The sequence below is a fragment of the Myotis brandtii genome, unplaced genomic scaffold, assembly GCF_000412655.1.
Source record: "Myotis brandtii unplaced genomic scaffold, ASM41265v1 scaffold228, whole genome shotgun sequence".
NCBI lineage: Eukaryota > Metazoa > Chordata > Mammalia > Chiroptera > Vespertilionidae > Myotis > Myotis brandtii.
This window is the reverse complement of record NW_005358567.1, coordinates 2,972,390-2,992,609: the sequence shown is the minus strand read 5'-3', so window position 1 is coordinate 2,992,609 and position 20,220 is coordinate 2,972,390.

Below are 20,220 nucleotides of genomic sequence, written 5' to 3'. Positions count from 1 at the left end.
ACCTCCCTAGAGACTCAAGAGCCAGTGTATCCGGTGGTCAGTGTCAGGCCATACCAGATTACAATTCTACACATCCATAAAGACACACTCAAGGGCCAGACTCAGTGAGCACCAAAGTCCGACTGATGCAAGTCCTGCTGTATGGGGTGTTTGCTGCAGAGCAGCTCTCCCACTGTAGGTGCAGCTAGTCCTCACAGCAAATTGGCCTGGAGGTCAATTCCTCCCAGTGATGCCAACAGCAATCAAGTCTCAACTATAACAAGATTGTGTTCACAGCCCACAAAGGGGTGCACCTAGAGGACCCAGCTCAGGTGACTTGGGAGGCTGAGCCACTGGGTCCTATAGGACACCTACTACACAAGGCCACTCTACCAACTTAAGGAGACATAGCAACTCTACCCAATACATGGAAACAAGCACAGAGAAGCAGCCAAAATGCAGAGACAAAGAAACATGTCACAAATGAAAGAAATGGAAGAAAGCAAACTACTAGATGTAGAGTTCAAAACCAGAGTTATAAGGTTAGTCAAAAATCTTCTAGAAACCTCCAAGGGATTTAGTGAGACTTTCAATAATCTTAGTGAGAATGCCAAACACATGGAAAAGGACCAGTCAGAAATTAAGCATACACTGACTGAAATAAAGAATAATATACATGATTCAAAACCAGGGTAAAGGATTCTGAGAATCAAATCAACAATTTGAAAAATGAAGAAGAAAAAAATACCTAACCAGAAGAGCAAAAAGAAATAAGAGTCTAAAAATATGAAGATAGTGTAAGGAGCCTCTGGGACAACTCCAAGTGTACCAACAATCAAATTATGGGTGTGCCAGAAGAAAAGAGAGAGAGCAAGATATTGAAAACCTATTTGAAGAAATAATGATAGAAAACTTCCCCTACCTGGTGAAAGAAATAGACTTACAAGTCCAGAAAGCACAGAGAAACCCAAACAAGAGGAATCCAAAGAGGACCACACCAAGACACATCATAATTAAAATGCCAAGAGCAAAAGACAAAGAGATAATCTTAAAAGCAGCAAGAGAAAAACAGTTAGTTACCTACAAAGGAGTACCCATACGATTGTCAGCTGATTTCTCAACAGAAATCATGCAGGCCAGAAGGGAGTGGCAAGAAATATTCAAAGTAATGAATAGCAAGGACCTACAACCAAGATTACTCTACCCAGCAAATCTATCATTCAGAGTTGAAGGTCAGATAAAGAGCTACACAGACAAGAAAAAGCTAAAAGAGTTCATCACCACCAAACCAGTATTATATGAAATGTTGAAGGGCATTCTTTAAGAAGAAAAATAAAAAGATCAAAAATATGAACAACAAAATGGCAACAAATACATACCTATCAACAATTGAATCTAAAAATCAAAATAACCAAATAAAAAATCTAATGAACAGAATAAACTGGTGAATAAAATAGAATCAGAGGCATGGAAATGGAACAGACTGACCATTCTCAGAGAGAAGGGGGTGTGTGTGGGCGGGAAGAGATTAAACAAAGATCTTATATGCATATATGCATTACCTATGGACATAGACAGTAGGTGGCAAAGGCCTGGGGCGGGGTGGGAACAAGGTGGAGGGAGGCAATGGGGGGGAAAAAGAGGGACATCTCCAATAATCTCAACAATAAAGATTAAAAAAAAACTGGAATGAAATAATCTACCCAAATTCAAGTCTACTGTACAGCTACAGTAATAAAGACTGTGGTATTGGAAAAGGACAGACATATAGATCAAAGGGAGAGAATAGAGCACACAGAAATTGACCTACACAAACTGCACAACAAATTTTTGACAAAGATACAAAAGTAATTCAATAATAATTAATTTTTCACCAAATGATGCTAAAAGATGTTCACAATAAAAAAAATATACAAAATAAAATATTTTGCACTGCAAAAGTCCATGTTAGGAGTATGAAAATCTAAAGTAAACACTGGGAGAAAATGTTGGCAAATCATAAATCCTGCAAAGGACTAGTATCTAGAACATATACAGAACCATCAAAATTAAACAATTAAAAAATAAAACCAATTAGAAAATAGGAAAAGTAAATGAAAAGATAACTCAGTCAAGAGGATACGAAGATGGTAAATGAGCACATCAAAAGATGTTCAACATCGTGAGCCATTAGAGGAACGCAAATTAAAACGAGCTTTCAATACATAGCTATCGTATTAACTGGAGGGGAAAAGTAACCCCACCAGACTATGGTGAGTTTACAAAGAAATTCATCACTTGTATACTGCTGGTGGGAATGGAAATGGTACAGCCACTCTGGCAGTTCTTTGAAAAACTAAACACAAACTAAAATATATCCCAACAGTTGTACACTTGGGCATTTATGAAAACTTATATTCTCACAAAAACTTGTACACAAATGTTTATGGAAAACTTATACTTTCTAAAACGTGGAAATAAGTTAGATGTCCTACAAGGGTGGATGATAAAACTGTGTTACATTCGTAACCTAGAGTACTTCTCAACAATAAAAAAGTAGTTAACAATAAATAGACACAATTATCTGAAACTTATAGAGAGTTTTACTCAGAGAAAAAAATGTCAATCTAAATGGTTATATACTTTATGATTTCATTTGTCTAACAGTCATGAAATGACAAATTTATAAAAAATGGAGACAATAGTATTGCCAGAAGGTAAGGGAAGTGAGGCAAAGGTGGAAGGAAAGTAGGTGAGGAAACATGAGGGACCCTGGTGACAGAAATAGTTTATACCTTGATTTCATCAATGCCAATATTCTGGCTTGGATATTGTACTATATAATTTTGTAATATTTTGCCATTGGGAAGAAATGGGTAAAGAGTAAATTGGATCTCTAAGTATTATTTCTTATAGCTACATGCAAAACTACATTTATCTCAAAATAAAACCTGTATGGTTTTATTGACCTGTATCACCCCAATTAATTCAATAAAAAGTAAAAAATAAAAATTTAAAGATGAAATGAATGAAGGGGAAAAGCATATAGGCTTCTTGCTTACTTACTATTTTCCCTGATTTTCATGGGTGTGGGTAACACAAAATTATTGTAACAAATATTTCAGTGTTATGGAATTTTCTGAGAATTCATGGTATTGTTTAGCCTCCTGTTGACTTGTATTATTTTTATTATAATGTTAGCTAAATAAGCACAAACATAAACAGTGTCTAAACTTGTTTACTTATAGCTTATAGGAGGCTATAAAGTCAAAATAATTTATAAATTAAATGCTAACAAAACTAAACAAACAATAGAATCCAAACTAACATCATTAGTTTACTGTGACAAATGTTCTTTTGTTGGCTCTAAATCAGCAATTACAATGTGAATATGGCTCTGACTGCTAAAATGCCATTTATTTTATTTTAGTTTAGTTTATTGTTATTTCTACACACTATGTGGTGATTCAGTTTTTGCACCATTTTTCTCATTGTAAAGTACCATACAACCTTTGTTCCCATAGTATAGTCTTATTTCAGCTTGAATTGATCATTTATGTATTGTTTGCCTGTTTTCTTTCTCAAGTTAGCATAAATATATGGGAACATCATTATTTTGTGCTCAGATTATCACAAATACAAATGTTCAGACAGTTTCTGATACTTGGTCGAGGCTGTGCAGATGTTTGAGAAGTCATATTGGATACCCTAGCTTTCTGGACCCCTTATTTAAGAAACACTGTTTTGTGCTTAAACAAACTCAAAAGAACCTCGCAAAGGCTTGCAGCTTTCAATTAGCTTTAGATTTCTCTGTCCCTTAATCAAAAGATGATAAAATTTTACTGCTAAAGAAAAACAAAATAAGAGAAAAAACACATAAAGTGTGAGTCAGTGCAAACTCACTAAACTACATATATTAGCTGCCAAAGTGAGTAATGCATAAAAAAACGATAAAAATTCAAGAAAGAGAATGAGACATCATTTACTTTGTTTTAATGCTAGGTTTTCTTTCCATAGTTATCTGTTTTTATCACTGTAGGCTACAAAACTGCTGAGAAACAAGTGTGTTTTACAGTTGAGATAAATATCATTCTACGTAACTTCGAAAAACATTTATCCTGAAACTTCTATATCTTGTTGCATAAGATTCAATTAAATTGTTTTGTTTTATTTTGTTTTTTGATGTATACAAAGTTTGGAATGAGCTTCTTCACTAAACTGACAAGTTTTCTCTAATGGGAGTTAGGCTATTATATGCTGGGTTAATGGTATTTTCTTACTTACATATATTCTAATACTTTGCAGGAACATCCAGTAAATCTATACAAGCCCATCTTGCTAGTATAGTTGGAGGCTATTGGATCAAAATGAAAATAGTAGCTGTATTTGAGTTTTGGCCCTTGGTATTTTTTTCTCTTTATTATTTTTATTACTAGAGGCCCGGTGCACGAAATAATGCAGGGGGGGGTCCCCTCAGCCTGGCTTGCACCCTCTCTCAATCCAGGACCTTTTGGGGGATGTCCGACTGCCGGTTTACACCCGATCCCACGTGGATCGGGCCTAAACCGGCAGTCGGACATCCTTCTCCCAATACAGGACCGCTGGCTCCTAACTGCCGCCTGCCTGCCTGATCGCCCCTAACTGCTCCCTGGGGGGTGGGGCCAGCCTGGGGAGGGGCCGTGGTGTTCTGCATTTTCCAACCAGGAATGTCTTAATAGGCAGTCTCCAAAACTTGAACTGGAAAACCTAAAAGTAGAGTGCTCAGATTTCAGGCATCAAGTGATATTAGCAGGATTTCTATCCCAATTAAACTCTAATTCTGAGCTCTCAACAGTCTGGGCAAACTGCCCTTCACTATCTCCAAAGTTTCATATTCATCACTATCCCATTTTCCTCTGCTTCAAACCAAGGTAACAAACGAAACCTTTAATTCTGATCTTCCTCCCCGCAAGGAAACAGCAAACCTCAATTGAAATAATTTTCCACCAGAAGTCACATCCAAATACTGAGAGACTGAGGATTATAGGGCTGACTATGTACATGCGCAATAACAAGCTAACGTTCTAGTGTTAGGCGCCCAGGCGTCCTCCACAATCCTCTGGTTGCGTACTTCTGGTTTTTCTAGCTCCTCCTTAAGTGGTGTTTCTTTCAGTCACCTTGCAATGTCCAGAGCCTCTAGTTGGAGAGGATTTTTCTGTTCTTTGACATTGATAGCTGTTTACTATTTGGAATCAGTGAAGTTTCGGGAGTACAGCCACTGCCATGAACATGTTGGTCCCAAGCGCACTCATAAAACAACCACCCATTTAGTCCACGGCTGGCACCATCCAGGTTTGCAATGAAAAAGGTACTGTGCTGAGCTGTTTTCTAATCAGATCTTCCTCTTCCTTCCTCAGCACACTCCAAACGTACTCCCGGCCGACCACCCCAACCCTGCAGACCCTTAGACCTTCCCTGCTATTTCTTCGACTTTCCCCCATCAAACTCGCACCATATCGTGTTGCCTAGGGGTGCTCCTAACTGCTCCCTGGGGGGTGGGGCCAGCCTGGGCTAGGGGCTGTGGTGATCTGGTCCCTGGTCATTCTGGTCGTTTCACCATTTTGGTCGCTGGGCTTTTATTATATAGGATTATATAATTTTTATATAAAAACCTTCCTCAATAATACTTTCAAATAAGGAAGAAAATGCTTTTGCATTAAAAATAAATTGACTTCAGAATTTGCTTCCTGATATAAAGAATGTATAAATATTTAAAATATATGAACACATAATATGTCACTGAGTGGCCAGATTATTATGACCACCTGATGTTTGTAGGCAAATAAGCCTTACCCTGCATTGTATGGGATATGGAAGCCGAAGGCCTGTTCGAACACCTTTGCTGTCTGCAGTTACCAAGATAAAAAGTCTCCAATTCACACAGGAACACAAGGATTGGACAGTCAAGCATTGGAAAAAAGTCATGTGATTCAATGAATCATGTTTCCAGTTGCATCATTCAGATGGCAGAGTGAGAATTTGGCGGAAACAGGAAACAGCATGAAAGCATGCACCCCACATGCATGAGTACAACCCTTCAAGCTGGTGGGGGCAATGTTATGGTTTGGGGCATGTTTTCCTCCCATGATTTGGGCCCTTTAATTCATGTGGAACAGCATCTGAATAGCACAACATACCTAAGTATTATTGCTGATCAAGTTCATCCTATCATGTTGATGGCGTATCCCAATGGAGATGGCTTCTTCCAATAAGACAATGCGCCATGCATGGTGCTCATATTGTGCAGGAGTGGTTTCAAGAACATGAGGGAGACTTTACCTTGTTTAGGTGGCCCCCACAATCACCAGATCTCAATCCAATTGAGCATTTTTGGGACGAAGTTAAAAGAGCCATCAGGCAGCTGGTTCCACAACCATCAAATCTCACAGAATGGACAGTGCTATTTATCAGGCAGGTGTCAGATTCCTCGCATCACCTTTCAACATCTCGTGGAGTCAATGCAGTCAATGCAAGAAGAATCGCCACAGTACTGAAGGCAAAAGGTGGCCCAACGAAGTACTGATGGGGTGGTCATAATAATCTGGCCACTCAGTATATATATATATATGTTAAACATGTGGATACAAAATATATATTTATTTAAAATATATATGTATACACATTTATTTGCTGTGCATTAACATTTAAGACATATAACACTGTCTTTAGTAGGATAGAAATGTACTCCATTAATGTGCTGTATTTTTAAATTTCATTTCTCTGTATCCTATTCCTAATTTTTCTCTTTTTTTCCTGGTATTTGGTAAGTTTTATACTTTCACTTGGGTGACTATGGAAACTTACAAAATTTTTATTTGAAAACTGTTTCTGTGAAAACTATTAATCTTGGACACTGCAACTGTAATTTGGGTAATTTGCATCTGTCAATTAGTGTACAGATACATTTCATTTCTATGAAATACTTCAAAATATTTGATACCAAAACAAATATATCATGATAAACAGAAGAACTTAGGGGAAAAGGATATGAAAAAACCTTGAGGAAACAAAATAAGTTATTGAAAAGAAAATTATTGATATGTTGAAAACTCATTTTTGCAGCATTGAAGATCTAAAAGGCAATAAGGAAAGAGCTGTCAAGGCCAACTGGAAGATTATTGTAATAATCCAAGTAAGAAGTGATTTTGGTTTGAACTAGGGTGGTAGGAGAAAAGGAGAGACTGAGTAGGTTTAAAATATAAAATATAATTTGGAAATCTACATGAGTACTCCTTGGTTGAATGTGGACGGTGATAGACAGTTAAAAACCAAAGATGGAGATGATAATGGTGGTGGTGATAATTATGATGATGATGATGATGATAAAATCAGCAATAATGAGGAAGGCACCATTGATGGTAATGGATGGGGATATTGACAGGTAGTACTATTGTGCATTGTCTGTGCAAAACACTTTTAATAAAGTCACTGATTTTATCCTTACAATATCCAACATATAGAAATTAAACCACAACTCCATTTTTAAGTTGCTATGGACTGAATGTTTATATCCTCCCAAAATCAATATGTTGAAGCCCTATTTCCCCATGTGGTGATATTTAGAGGTGGGCCTTTGGGATATAATTTAATCATGAGAGTGAAGTCCTCATGAATGGGATAGTGTTCTTATAAGACAAGACATGAGAGAGATGATCTCTCTCTCTCTCTCTCTCTCTCTCTCCCAAGTGAGAGCACAGCAAGATGACAGTCATCTGCAAATTAGAAAGAAGACTTTCACCAGAACTAGAACTTGCCCTTGCTGGCATCTGAACGTTGAACTTTTTAGCTTCTAGAACTATATTAAATACTTTTATTCATTGACTTATTTGAGGAGAGAGAAGAAACATTGATTTGTTGTTTCATTTAGTTATGCATTCATTGGTTCAATCTTATATGTGCCCTGAACAGGGGTATAACTTTCAACCTTGGCATAGTGAGATGATGCTCTAACCAACTGAACTATGTGGCCAGGGCCTGAAATAAATTTTTATTTAATCCCCCTAGTCTATGGTATTTTGTTAAAGTAACCCAAATTGACTAAAGCACATGATGAAGCTATGACAGAGGTACACTACTATAGGCTGAGTGTGTGCCCCCCAAATTCACATAATAAAACCTAATCTCCAATGGAGTAATATGTAAAAATAGGATCTTTAGGAGGGAATTCAATCATGAGAATGGAGCCCTCATGATTGGGATTAGAATCCTTACAGAAGAGACCCCGGGGAGCTCCCCTGCCCTGTCTACAGCAAAATGACCATCGATATACCATGAAGACAGTCTCACCAGACACCAAATATGATGGTGCCCTCATCTTGGAATTCCAGTCCCCACAACTGGGAAAAATAATTTCTGTTGTGTAAGCCACCCAGCTTATGGCATTTTGTTATAGTGGCCTGGATGGACTAACATAGTCACAGATCTTAGTATGGCAAGGCCAAGATCTGAACCACAGCAGACATGTTTTTAGTCACTGTACCTTACTGATATCTAGGTTTTATGATCTGAGCAACTAAGCAGTGGTGAAGCTATTAGAATGATAGAGAAACCAAGAAATTGAAGTAGAAGTGAAATGTTGACTCAAGAGCACAATTTTGGACAAGAAAAATCTGATTTCCCAGCTTGCTGGTTTGGCATGCAGAGAAGATTCTGACCTAGATATAAGATAATAATTCCTTTTTTAAAAAAATATGTAAAATATTTAAAGCCCTATGAATGAGTGACACCATATAGTAGATATACAGTACAGAAATGAACATATAGCCATGACTAAAACAGAAATAAGTGTCTTTATAAGTAAGCTGAGATAGAAAGACCTGCAAGATAAACAGAAAAATGTGGAAATAGGTGAATGAGCAGGCCAAGAGAAGAGTGTTTAATAAATGAGGTTTGATCAATTATGTTTAATGCTGCCAAATAATATGAGTGTACAGATATACCAAGGGATTTGGTATTAAGAGAGATAAATGGAAGTAACATCTTGATTGGGGTAGGGTTGAAGAGAGAATGGAAGATGAACCTATGGAGACTGTTATATTTATTTCAGAATAACAGAAAAACTGTCTGGTGTATGAATTAGGGGAAAAGTGGAACTAAAGGAGGATATATTTTTACTTTTCACACAGGAAATATTAGAACATGATATATTCACACAATAAAGACAGAAGAGAACAAGATAGTAGCAACTATATTAATTAGTATATGTTCTCTTTACATCCTGTGTCCTGCAGTATAGTGGGTGGCTCAAAAAACATGCTATATGCAGGCCCCACATCAGTGTAGTGAGAAAAAATTGTATTATTAATTTTTTACAGATGAAGACCCTGAGATTAAGCTGGAATAATTAACAGGTTGATGCTCACCCAGCAAGTGAGGAATGGATATGCAATGAAGCATGTTAATTCAGGACCCGTGTGAAGCAATGACAGGTCTCTTTCCACCTTTCCAGTCTCTCCCTCAGCTTTCTGTACTTGGTTGATTTGTAGAGGGTTGGTGGAACACTGAATATCTGCTAACTGCAAGCCCTCTGCCAAGTTAAAATTCCATTTGCTGCCAACCAAACAAAAAAAATATCAGGCCTGAAGATAATAAAAATGCAGCTATACTGTAGACTACAGATTTTTGAGTGACTGCTTTATAAATGCATTGCATATATATCACTATAACTAAATTTTCCAGATCTGGCCTCAATTGCATTTTAGAAGTCTTAAATGTCCAGTCTGTAGAGCTCTGTTGTAATGAAATTCCCCTTCCTGTTTTCTTCTGTACCCTCCACACTGAGTTTTAGGGTAAAAAGCTTCCTAAACACAGGATGTGCCTCATCACTTCAGGTGTCTCTCTGTACACTCCAAAGTTAAAAAAAAAATAAAACCATTTTCATTCTTTACTGTTACCACATAACTATTTTTAAAAGGTATTTCATTAAGCTGACAAAAAAGTAATAATGATACAATACACCTACAGCTAATCTTACTCTTTTTTTCCACAAAAAGTTTTTAAGGAAATCCCAGTTTATTGGCTTTCAAAACTCAAAGGTCATCTTTCTCATGATCTCAGAACTAGGCTCTTTCAAAGCATTACTCCATATGACAAGAAAAGTGTGCTCCTCTGATTTTAAAAATAGCAGAATCCCTCTAGCTCTAGTTGCTTTTAATAGGTCATCTTTGCTTTGTGCAACGTAGACGTTATAGGGTCCTATAAATAACCGAGGGGAAGACGGCAAAAGGATTCCTCTCAGTTCTTCTATTACATGAATCACTTGAAAGAAGTGTTGTCTTCCCAGAGGAAGGGCGTCTGTAGATTGTACATATATAGTTCTGCCTTGGTAGCCAGTTTTTTGCAAAGTTCTAGTTGGAGGAGTAAGAAGTCCAGTGATAAAGGCATCCTTCAGATGATGCTGATTTGATGGGAAGCCAAACAGCACCATCTGTAATGGAAGACAAGCAGATTTCTCAGGGCTAAGACTTTCAGCTCAGTTTCTATAGTCCCAAACCTAACAGTGAGGAGCTCTTAAGGGTGCTGTTGGAGAGGTTCAAACCTTTGAAGCTACTGCTTAACATCAACTCTCCCCATAGAGATAGTGGGCCTCTCATTTGCTTTAAACTGGAAGCCCAATCTCCAATTTCCCCCACTGAACCGATAGAAAATGGAACACTTTCATGTTCTTTTGAACCTGGTCTCACTTATACCTCAATTCTGAGATTTTTTTTTATTTTCAGAAAGAGTTTGACTGTAGATTTCCAGCAAGCCCATAGAGAAATCATGTTGGTGGATTAATATTAACAAAGGGATGCATTTCAACTCTCTAGTTGAATACCATACTTAATTACCTTATTCACATTTCTGTTTTGTTCAACCTTTAACAGCCAAGATAATATAATAGGACCCAGAAGCAATTGGTTTTATTTATCATATACCTACATTTGAATACAAAAGACATAAAAAAATTACTCTATTGTACATTTATGAAATAGTCCCTATTGTAAATCAAGATGTGTGGAGATCAAGTCACAAATTTAATTCTACAATTACCACTTTAGATATGTTTCTAAGAGATACTTTTTATGTATAGTTAACACAATTTTTCTACATATAATAACCATTTTTATGTATATTTCCTTTTATTTTCCATAAAAAGTGAGAATTTCTGCAACTTTATTCTGAAATAATTAATAAGCCTATTTCTAATTAACTCATTTCTTTACCTCCTTCCAGCTAAAATAATTGATTCAGCAAGATATTTAAGGAAAGAAAACAGAATTGGGTTACCAGTGGATATTCAGTACTATAATTCATTAACTTACATTTTGGTGGAATCTATAAATGATTTGTTGGGGAGAGAACTGGTGAATTTTGCTTGGAAAAAGGAATTACCCTCATTCCTTGATTGTTCTTGTATCTGTTCATACAAGTTTTATGGAAAAGTAGAAGCCTGGTATATTTAATGTGCTCACAAAGAAATATGCTTTGTCCTTTCCTAGGCCTTTTCAAGATTTATTATTCTCTGTGTGTAGAAATTAAAGCAGGTTGAGATGAAGTAGAAACAGAGCTATAGCTCCAGAATTTTATATCCTACATAGAGTTCTAAAGGTACATTTAACAGCTCGCATAGTTCAAGCCATACCACTTTTTTTTAGCTCACAAAAGCATTCCTACTGACTGGGGGGGAGAGAGAGAGAGAGAGAGAGAGAGAGAGAGAGAGAGAGAGAGAGAGATGTTTGGTGGATTGGTTAACTCTCTTCTCATTTTCATTACTCCTAAGTATGCAAAACCGCTGAGGGTAAAAAGTGCCAAACACATTTACATGTGCATGATCATGATCTAGAAAGTGATGGAACAGAGAAAGGGGTTTTATTTCCTGGAAAAGTGAATGATTCAGTGCTAATATTGTTAGAAATGGGACATAACTTACAGCAGACGTTTAAAATGCAAGCAATTCAAGGAGGAACCTAAAAAGAAAAGAAACCACTACAAGAACTTACCAGAAAATCTCCTTGTACTATTTGATTTCTGATAACTGGAACTTTCTTGCTCTCATTGTAATTATCAAAATAAAATAAAGTATTCTTTGGGGAAGCACACAGATGCACAGACACACTCATACAGACACAAAAATGCACAACAGACAACTTACTTACAGGTAATAGATACTATTTGAAATAGAGTTCTTTCAATAACCCTAACTTCTTCAAGCCCAGTGTAGGGAAAGCTGTTAAGAACAATGACTCTGGCAGGAAAGTAATCAGCACTTTGGTTTTGAGATGCATTAGCACATTCACTCCACCAAAAACCTGTGGGAAAATTTCCTCCTTACTTGAAACAGGCTTTTCTGCAGAATGGGATTTGATGCTAATCCAGAAACCATAGTAATCTACTCTATTTAATACTTATGTCAATAATGAAATATTTTTGAGCCCTGGCTGGTGTGGCTCAGTTGATTGGGCATGGTCCCATGGTTGAAAGGTTTTCAGTTCAATTCCTGGTCAGGGAACATGTCTGGGTTGCAGGCTCAATTCCCTGATAGGGGGCATGCAGGAGGCAGACAATCAACATTTTGCTCTCACATAGATGTCTCTCTCTCTCTCTCTCTCTCTCTCTCTCTCTCTTTCACCCTTCCTCTTCCTCTCTCTAAAAAGAAAAAAAAGTTGTTTGCTTTCATAAGGTAGTCAAAATGTTTAAAAAATATTTTTGACAAATACTTGAATTATAACATAAATCTGTCCCAGGAACCATTTCCCAATGACTTTAGGCTACAAATACGTGTGCTGCTCTCAGAGGAAATTTCTGATGCCAGTTTATCTCATGAAGCATGACAATCAATACTCATATTCTCTTTCGCAGACTTCATGCTGCTGTTCGATGGGCCGTTAACCTTGTAGATCTGGTGGCGGATCTCACATGAACATGACTGTAAAAATGACAGACTGTAATCAGTATCCCTTATGAGAATCTAATACATTAAGAGGCCAAGCCCGTGACCTCTGGTGCTCAGCCGCCGTCCCCATTCCTTGCAGCGAGGTTTTAACGTCCACACTGCAGTGTTCAATCTGTCTGTCTGTACTGGGCAGACAGAGCCAGGTGCCGATTCGTTACACTTTCATTGGTCTGAATGATACCTATAAATGTCTTGGTTTGAATCTTAGTGGCTACATCTTGTTTTGTAGATATTTTTACAAGTGACTTGTAAAACCCTGCTGCCATGGGCAGAGTCTCTTTTCAAGGAGGCAGATGTTAAATGCACCCTTGTTTCCTTGCATACCCCTGCTTTGATGCCCACTGCTTTCTTCCTGCCAGGAATGCTGCCGGGCTGCTCCTGCCCACCTGTCAAATGCCTCCTCAAATGTCCAAACCCAGTGAACACGCTGCTTCCGAGAAACTTCTCTGACTCTCCCAGGCTGAATCAGTGGCTCCCTGTCCTTGAGGATCCTTCTTCATGGTCACACTGCTATTTCAGCACTAACTGTATTTTCTCAGACATGGGAGCAAGTGCAGATGCTTTGGAGTTCGAGAGGGTTTGATTTCAATTCTAGCTCATCCATGTACTCGTTGGCCGGCTGAACTTCTGATCTACTTTTTTTTTTTTTAACTTCACTGTATCAGTTTCCTTATTTTCAACTGGGGAAAAAATGAGATTTCTCTACATAGCATTTTTTTATATTATTTTTGTACTGACAAGTGTTTGTTTGTTTTTTTCTTTTAAAATTGCATTTGTTTCAATACTTAGGAGGCACTCAACACATAGTCATTGAAAAAGTGACTGCACCATCTTTTCATCTCTTCCAGGCGGAACGATGCGCTCAGGGTTTCTCTGGCTGCTCAGTATCCACAGTGACTAGCGACCAGAGTTCTTGACCTCCTGGTGTTTGCCTTCTAGTGGAGAACATTCACAATAATTATTCAGCAAGTACATATGCACTATCATTTCAGATGCTAAGTACGCTGAAGGAAGTAACAGAGGCTAGAAGGTGGATGAGACTTTTGCTTGTGAGTGTGGAGAGCTGAGGAATTTTTAAGTGGCAAAGCCAACTACCTGCATTTGATCTGAGACAATCCTATCTAATAAAGAGGGAATGTGTTAATTGACCTTCACACCGCCGCAAAGATGATGGCACCCACAGCCAATAAGGAGGGAATATGCTAATTGACTGTCCCACCCTCAAAGATAGCAGTGCCCACAGGCAATAAAAAGGGAATATGCTAATTGACTGCCACGGCCTCAAAGATGGCGGTGCCCAGTCCCCTCAGTCCCCCAGCATCCCAGGGCCACCCAAGGCGCAGGTAACCAGGGCTGGCCGAGGCTTGCGCTGCCGGCAGTGGAAGAAGCAGAGGTGTGATGGGTGTCACCTACCCCTGATTGCTGGGTCATGTCCCGCCCCTGAGGGCTCCTGGACTCTGAGAGGGGGCAGGCCAGGCTGAGAGATTGCCCCCCCCCAGTGCATGAATTTTCATGCACCAGGCCTCTAGTAAGGAAATAAAGGACTATTGGGAAAATATGGAGAGATAATGGTTTAAGAACAGGAAAGAGCAAGTGCAAAAGCCCAGATTGGGAAGGTTTGGGGAGGGTTGTTTGAGGAGTAGGGAATAGCCAGTTGGTGGATTGTCATGAGCTAGTGCAGGGTTTCTAGAGGGGAGGAGCTTGAAGCAGAAGGTGAGGGTCAGGCCAAAGGGACCCTTACCTAAAGCAGAAACCAAGAAACTCAACCCAAAATGGAGTGCAGGGTGCCACCAGACCTTTTTCTGCTAACTTGTGAAATTTTCCTAGTTATCAGGATTTGATTTGTGAAAAAAATTCTCTTGAAAATCTAGAAATTGTCTGTTATTTTCTAACAACAACAACAACAATAATAATAATAATAATAATAATGGCAAAGAAGAAATCTACATCATGTATTGCCTTTGGAGTTTCTTCTCAAAACACTACCCTGGAGGGACACTCATTCAGGGATTAAGATTAAAATCTTCACTTAGCCACCAGCTCAGAGGATGACCTTGGGCAAATAACTTGACCTCCAGGCCTAAGTCCCTTCATCTGTAAAAGGGAGATAATAATAGTACTTGTCTCATATGACATCTATGAGTGTTAGGTGCCATGGTCTAGGGAAGGTATATGACTAAGTAGCCACTACTGTATATAGCAGTCGCCTGATATGACTTGGCCATGGTATTTCTTATTAACTGGAAGATTTGCTATAAATGTGAATGCTATTTCCTGACAGGAAACTATCAATCATAATCCAATTCATCACTTAGCCATCACCTGTGATCTCAGCTACCTCAGGGCAATTTCATTGAATTCTGTGTAAGCATCTATCCTAATGCATATTACTCTACTGTACCTGCCTTTGTATGTGCCTGTTCCTTAGCCATCCCTCACTCAGTAAGACATCCATCTGGGGGCCTCTTTTTATTCATTCTTTTTCTTGTTTTCAAAACAGTGGCTGGCTTACCGAAGGCAAAAAAATTCTTTCTTTTTAAATTGCTTCTTAAATGTGGAAAAAATAGTTAAGCACTCTTATTAGTTTCACACAATATAATTAGAGTAGAAGTAGGGGGAGTCAAATTTTGGATAAATATAAATAAATTAATTCTCACTGTCTAAGTTGTGCCAAGTTGAAATAAGTGGTCTTCGTAGGAGTAAATGTTCAAGCTTGCCTGGGATGACCACTGGTCTGTGATATTCTAGAGGTGATGTGAGCATCATATAGATGCTTTGGTAAGTTTTCTTAAAGGTTACTTCCAGTCTTGAGATCCTTTTATTCAAATGTTTCCATGAAGCATGCACTAATTAAAGGATTGATCTGAATTTAGAGTTAGTATGACTTATGGGAATAGTGCATTAATGGCAGATGTCATGATTTCTAAAGCAAAAGTATTTCTTGTAATTTTTTATGTTATGTTGTATAGTTTTTTTGTGAGAACTGTATTGGATACCACTTCAAGTGTTCTCTTACATGTTTTTTTTTTAAATATATTTTTAAATTGATTTTAGAGAAAGAGAGGGAGTGAGAGGGGGAGAGAGAGAGAGAAATATTGATGAGAGAGAAGAATCCATTGTCTGCCTGCTGCACGCTCCCTCGTGGGGTTCAAACCCACAACTCGGTCATGTGCCCTGGCTGGGAATAGAACCAGTATGGGTGCATGGGATGATGCTCAACCAACTGAGCCACACTGGCCAGGGCTCCTATATGGTTTCTGATAGTTCAGTAAATATTTGCCAAAACTTGTTTAATAAATGCTATTTTTCAATCCACCTGGTAATTGAGTCAAAGGAGACTAAGGATAACTATTTCACCATTGACCAGTTCAGCAACGAAGAGCAGCAACAGCATATTGACTGCCAGACAGTTACAGGGCAAATCAGTGAGAAAATGATCGAAACATCTGCTGTTATCCTTCCAGCTTCTTGCTCTATCAAATATATGAAACTCAGCTTTGTTGATGCCATGTTTCTATTTGGGAAAGCCTGCACATGATGTCGCCTGATGTTAGCTTCTCCAAATATTATTAGAAAATCACCAGCTGTGTTTGGAACCTGATGAAGCTATTTATTATTTTAAATTCCTGGAAGGAAGGGGAGATGCCTGCATGTTTGGTCTGTGTGGCACGAGCTCACTAAAACACATTGTGTGTATATATCAAAACTCAGTATGCGAGGAAAATTCTTTCCCGCTTCAAATGTCGATGAGCCCTTTTGCTTATTTCTAATACTAACCCATTTGGTTAACACAGCCTAAATTATTTCAAAAGCATTACCTCAGCGGAGTTTGGTCAATGCACTCTTTTATGTCTGCCCACCTTTTAAACACTCGCTTTACATTTCCTTTCCCCTGGTTAACTTCATCCAGCAGATAGGAAAACTTTGTCTCAAAAAGTAGTAAAATGAACCTCACTGTTTAAGCAATTAACTGATATACAGAACATATTTAAGAGCACGTTTAAGCCACTCTGCCTAAGGTATTGCAGAAATAATTTTCTTATAATTAAAATGTCTTTCTTTCATTAGCTTACTTGACTAGCGCTGCATATTAAATGTTATTTACAGAAAGGTACCTAATTACATTCATTTATATGTGTTTCTTTACTGCTGTTAATGCATTATATAGGGTCCAGCATATAGTTCTAGCTCAGCATTCTGCCCATGTTCTTAAATTTTTCTTATCGCTAACCGTGTTTTATTGGAGAGCAAGTACGTAAATGTGGAACATACATTTCACTATCCTGTAGATGTTTTTGAGACTTGTCTAATTATAACTTTTGTTCATCACATTAAGTAAATAACTTATTTTGCTGCAAATGCTCACTTTATTTAGGCATTTAATATAACTGGACATAATAACTAATGAAAAACTGGTTAAGAAGTAGTGAGAACTAATCTTTCTTCTGTATTTATTTGCATCAGGGTCTTAATAGGTGTTATTTTATTTCATCTTCAAAACAGCTGTAGGAAGAAGATACAAATAATTTAATACACATAGAAGAAAATTAAAGAGGTGAAATAACTTGTCTAGTCATGCATCTAGTAAGTTACAGAAGTGAGATTTTGGCCAAGCTTGGTCTGCCTTAAATGTGTGTCCTTTTTATTATTTTATACTGCACCTCTTCTGCAGGAATTAACATTTGGGGCAGGCAGTTCAAGTTAAAAATAATCTGGAGAAATTACCTCTACAGACATGAATAACAAGAAGGAATGCCATTTTGAGAAATCTCTAGGGGGCAGGGAGGAAGCAAGACATGAAGTGCTACTTTTGAAAGAGGCTTAAATTAATTAAAATTATAACTAAAAAATTTATTTCATTTCAGACTAAAAAAATGAATCTTGAGTTTGAAACAAATGGATTGGTTGAAAAAATCACTGGGAATAGTTATTGATTCTTATTATTATCTGTCTTAACTATTGGGATGGATGGAGGTAAGCCATTGATTATTATCACAATGAAAACCATTTCCCCTCAGAACAGGAATAAGACACGGAGGCCTTTTATTTCTTCTTCAGCCAAGAAGAAGAAATAAAAGGCATCCAAATTGGAAAAGAAGAAGTAAAGCTGTCATTATTTACAGATGACATGATATTGTACATAGAAAACTCCAAAGACTTCATTAAAAAAACTACTAGATTTAATAAATGAATTCGGCAATGTAGCAGGATACAAAATTAACACCCAGAAATCTATGGCTTTTTTATACACCAATAATGAACTCACAGAAAGAGAAACAAAAAAACAACAATCCCATTTACCATTGCAACAAAAAAAAATTAAGATACCTAGGAATAAGCTTAACTAAGGAGGTAAAAGACCTGTACTCAAAAAAAATGACAGGACATTGAATAAAAGAGATAGAGGAAGACCTAAACAAATGGAGGAATATACTGTGTTCATGGATTGGTGGAATCAACATCATTAAAATGTCTAAACTACCCAAAGCAATCTATAGATTTAATGAAATCCCCATTAAAATACCAATGGCATATTTCACAGACCTAGAACAAACTCTCCAAAAATTCATATGGAATAAAAAGACCCCAAATAGCTGCAGTAATCTTGAGAACGAAGAACAAAGTTGGAGGGATCACAATACCAGATATCAAGCTATATTACAAAGCCACTGTTCTCAAAACTGTCTGGTACTGGCACAGGAACAGACATATAGACAAATGGAACAGAACTGAGAACCCAGAAATCAACCCAAGCCATTATGCTCAATAAATTTTTGAAAAAGGAGGCAAGAGCATACAATGGAGTCAAGACAGTCTCTTCAATAAATGGTGCTGGGAAATTTGGTCAGATACATGCAAAAAAAAAAGAAACTAGATCACCAACTTATACCATACAAAATACAAACTCAAAATGGATAAAGGACTTAAATGTAAAATTGGAAACCATAAAAATCCTACAAGACTCCAGCAAAATAGCAGACATATGTCAGAGCAATATCTTTACCAATACAGCTCCTAGGGCAATGGAGACTAAGGATAAAATAAACAAATGGTACTACATCAAAATAAAAAGCTTTTGCACAGCAAAAGAAACCATCAACAAAACAACAAGAAATCCCACTGCATGGGAGAACATATTTGCCAATGTTATATTCTTAAGGGCCTAATCTCCAAAATTTATAGGAAACTCATACATCTTAACAAAAGGAAGATAAACAAGCCAATTAAAAAATGGACAAAGGACTTAAATAGACACTTTTCAAAAGTGGACATACAGAAGGCCAAGAGACATATGAAAATATGCTCAAAGCTACTAATCATCCGAGAGATGCAAATCAAAACGACAATGAGATACCATATAACACCTGCCAGGATCCCTATCATCAGCAAATCAACAAATGAAAAGTGATGGCGAGTATGTAGAGGAAAAGGAACACTCTTGCACTGCTGGTGGGAATGCAGACTGTTGCAGCCACTGTGAAAAACAGTATGGAGTTTCCTCAAAAAATTAAAAATGGAACTCCCATTTGACCCAGTAACCCTCAGCTAGGATTATATCCCAAGAACTCAGAAACACCAATCAGAAAGAATATATGCACCCCTATGTTCATAGCAGCACAATTTGCAATAGCTAGGATTTGGAAACAGCCTAAGTGCCCAACAGCAGATAAGTGGATTGAAAAACTGGTACATCTGCACAATGGAATACTATGCTGCAGTAAAAAAGAAGGAACTCTTACCATATGCAACACCATGGATGGAACTGGGGAGCATTATGTTAAACGAAATAAGCCAGTCAGAGAAAGATAAATATCACATGACCTCACTCATTTGTGGAATATAATGAATAACATAATCTGATTAACAAAAATGAGATAGAGAAGCATTGAATAGACCATCAAACTTCAGAGGGAAAGTAGGGGAGGGGAGTGGGGTAAGAGATCAACCAAAGGACTTGTATGCACGCATATAAGCATAACCAATGGACACAGACATTAGGGTAGTGGTCGGCAAACTGTGGCCCCTTGAGTGTGGCTCTTTCACAAAATACCACATGCAGGCATGCACGTACAGTGCGATTGAAACTTCGTGGCCACACTCAAGGGGCCAAACCGCCGCATGTGGCTCGCGAGCTGCAGTTTGCCGACCACTGCACTAGGGGGATGAGGGCATGTGCTGGGGGGTAGGGGTGGCTGGAGAGAGGTCACTGGGGGAAAAAGAAAACATATGTAATATGATATGTAACTAGAGGCCCAGTGCACAAAAATTTGTGCGGGGGGGGGGGGCCC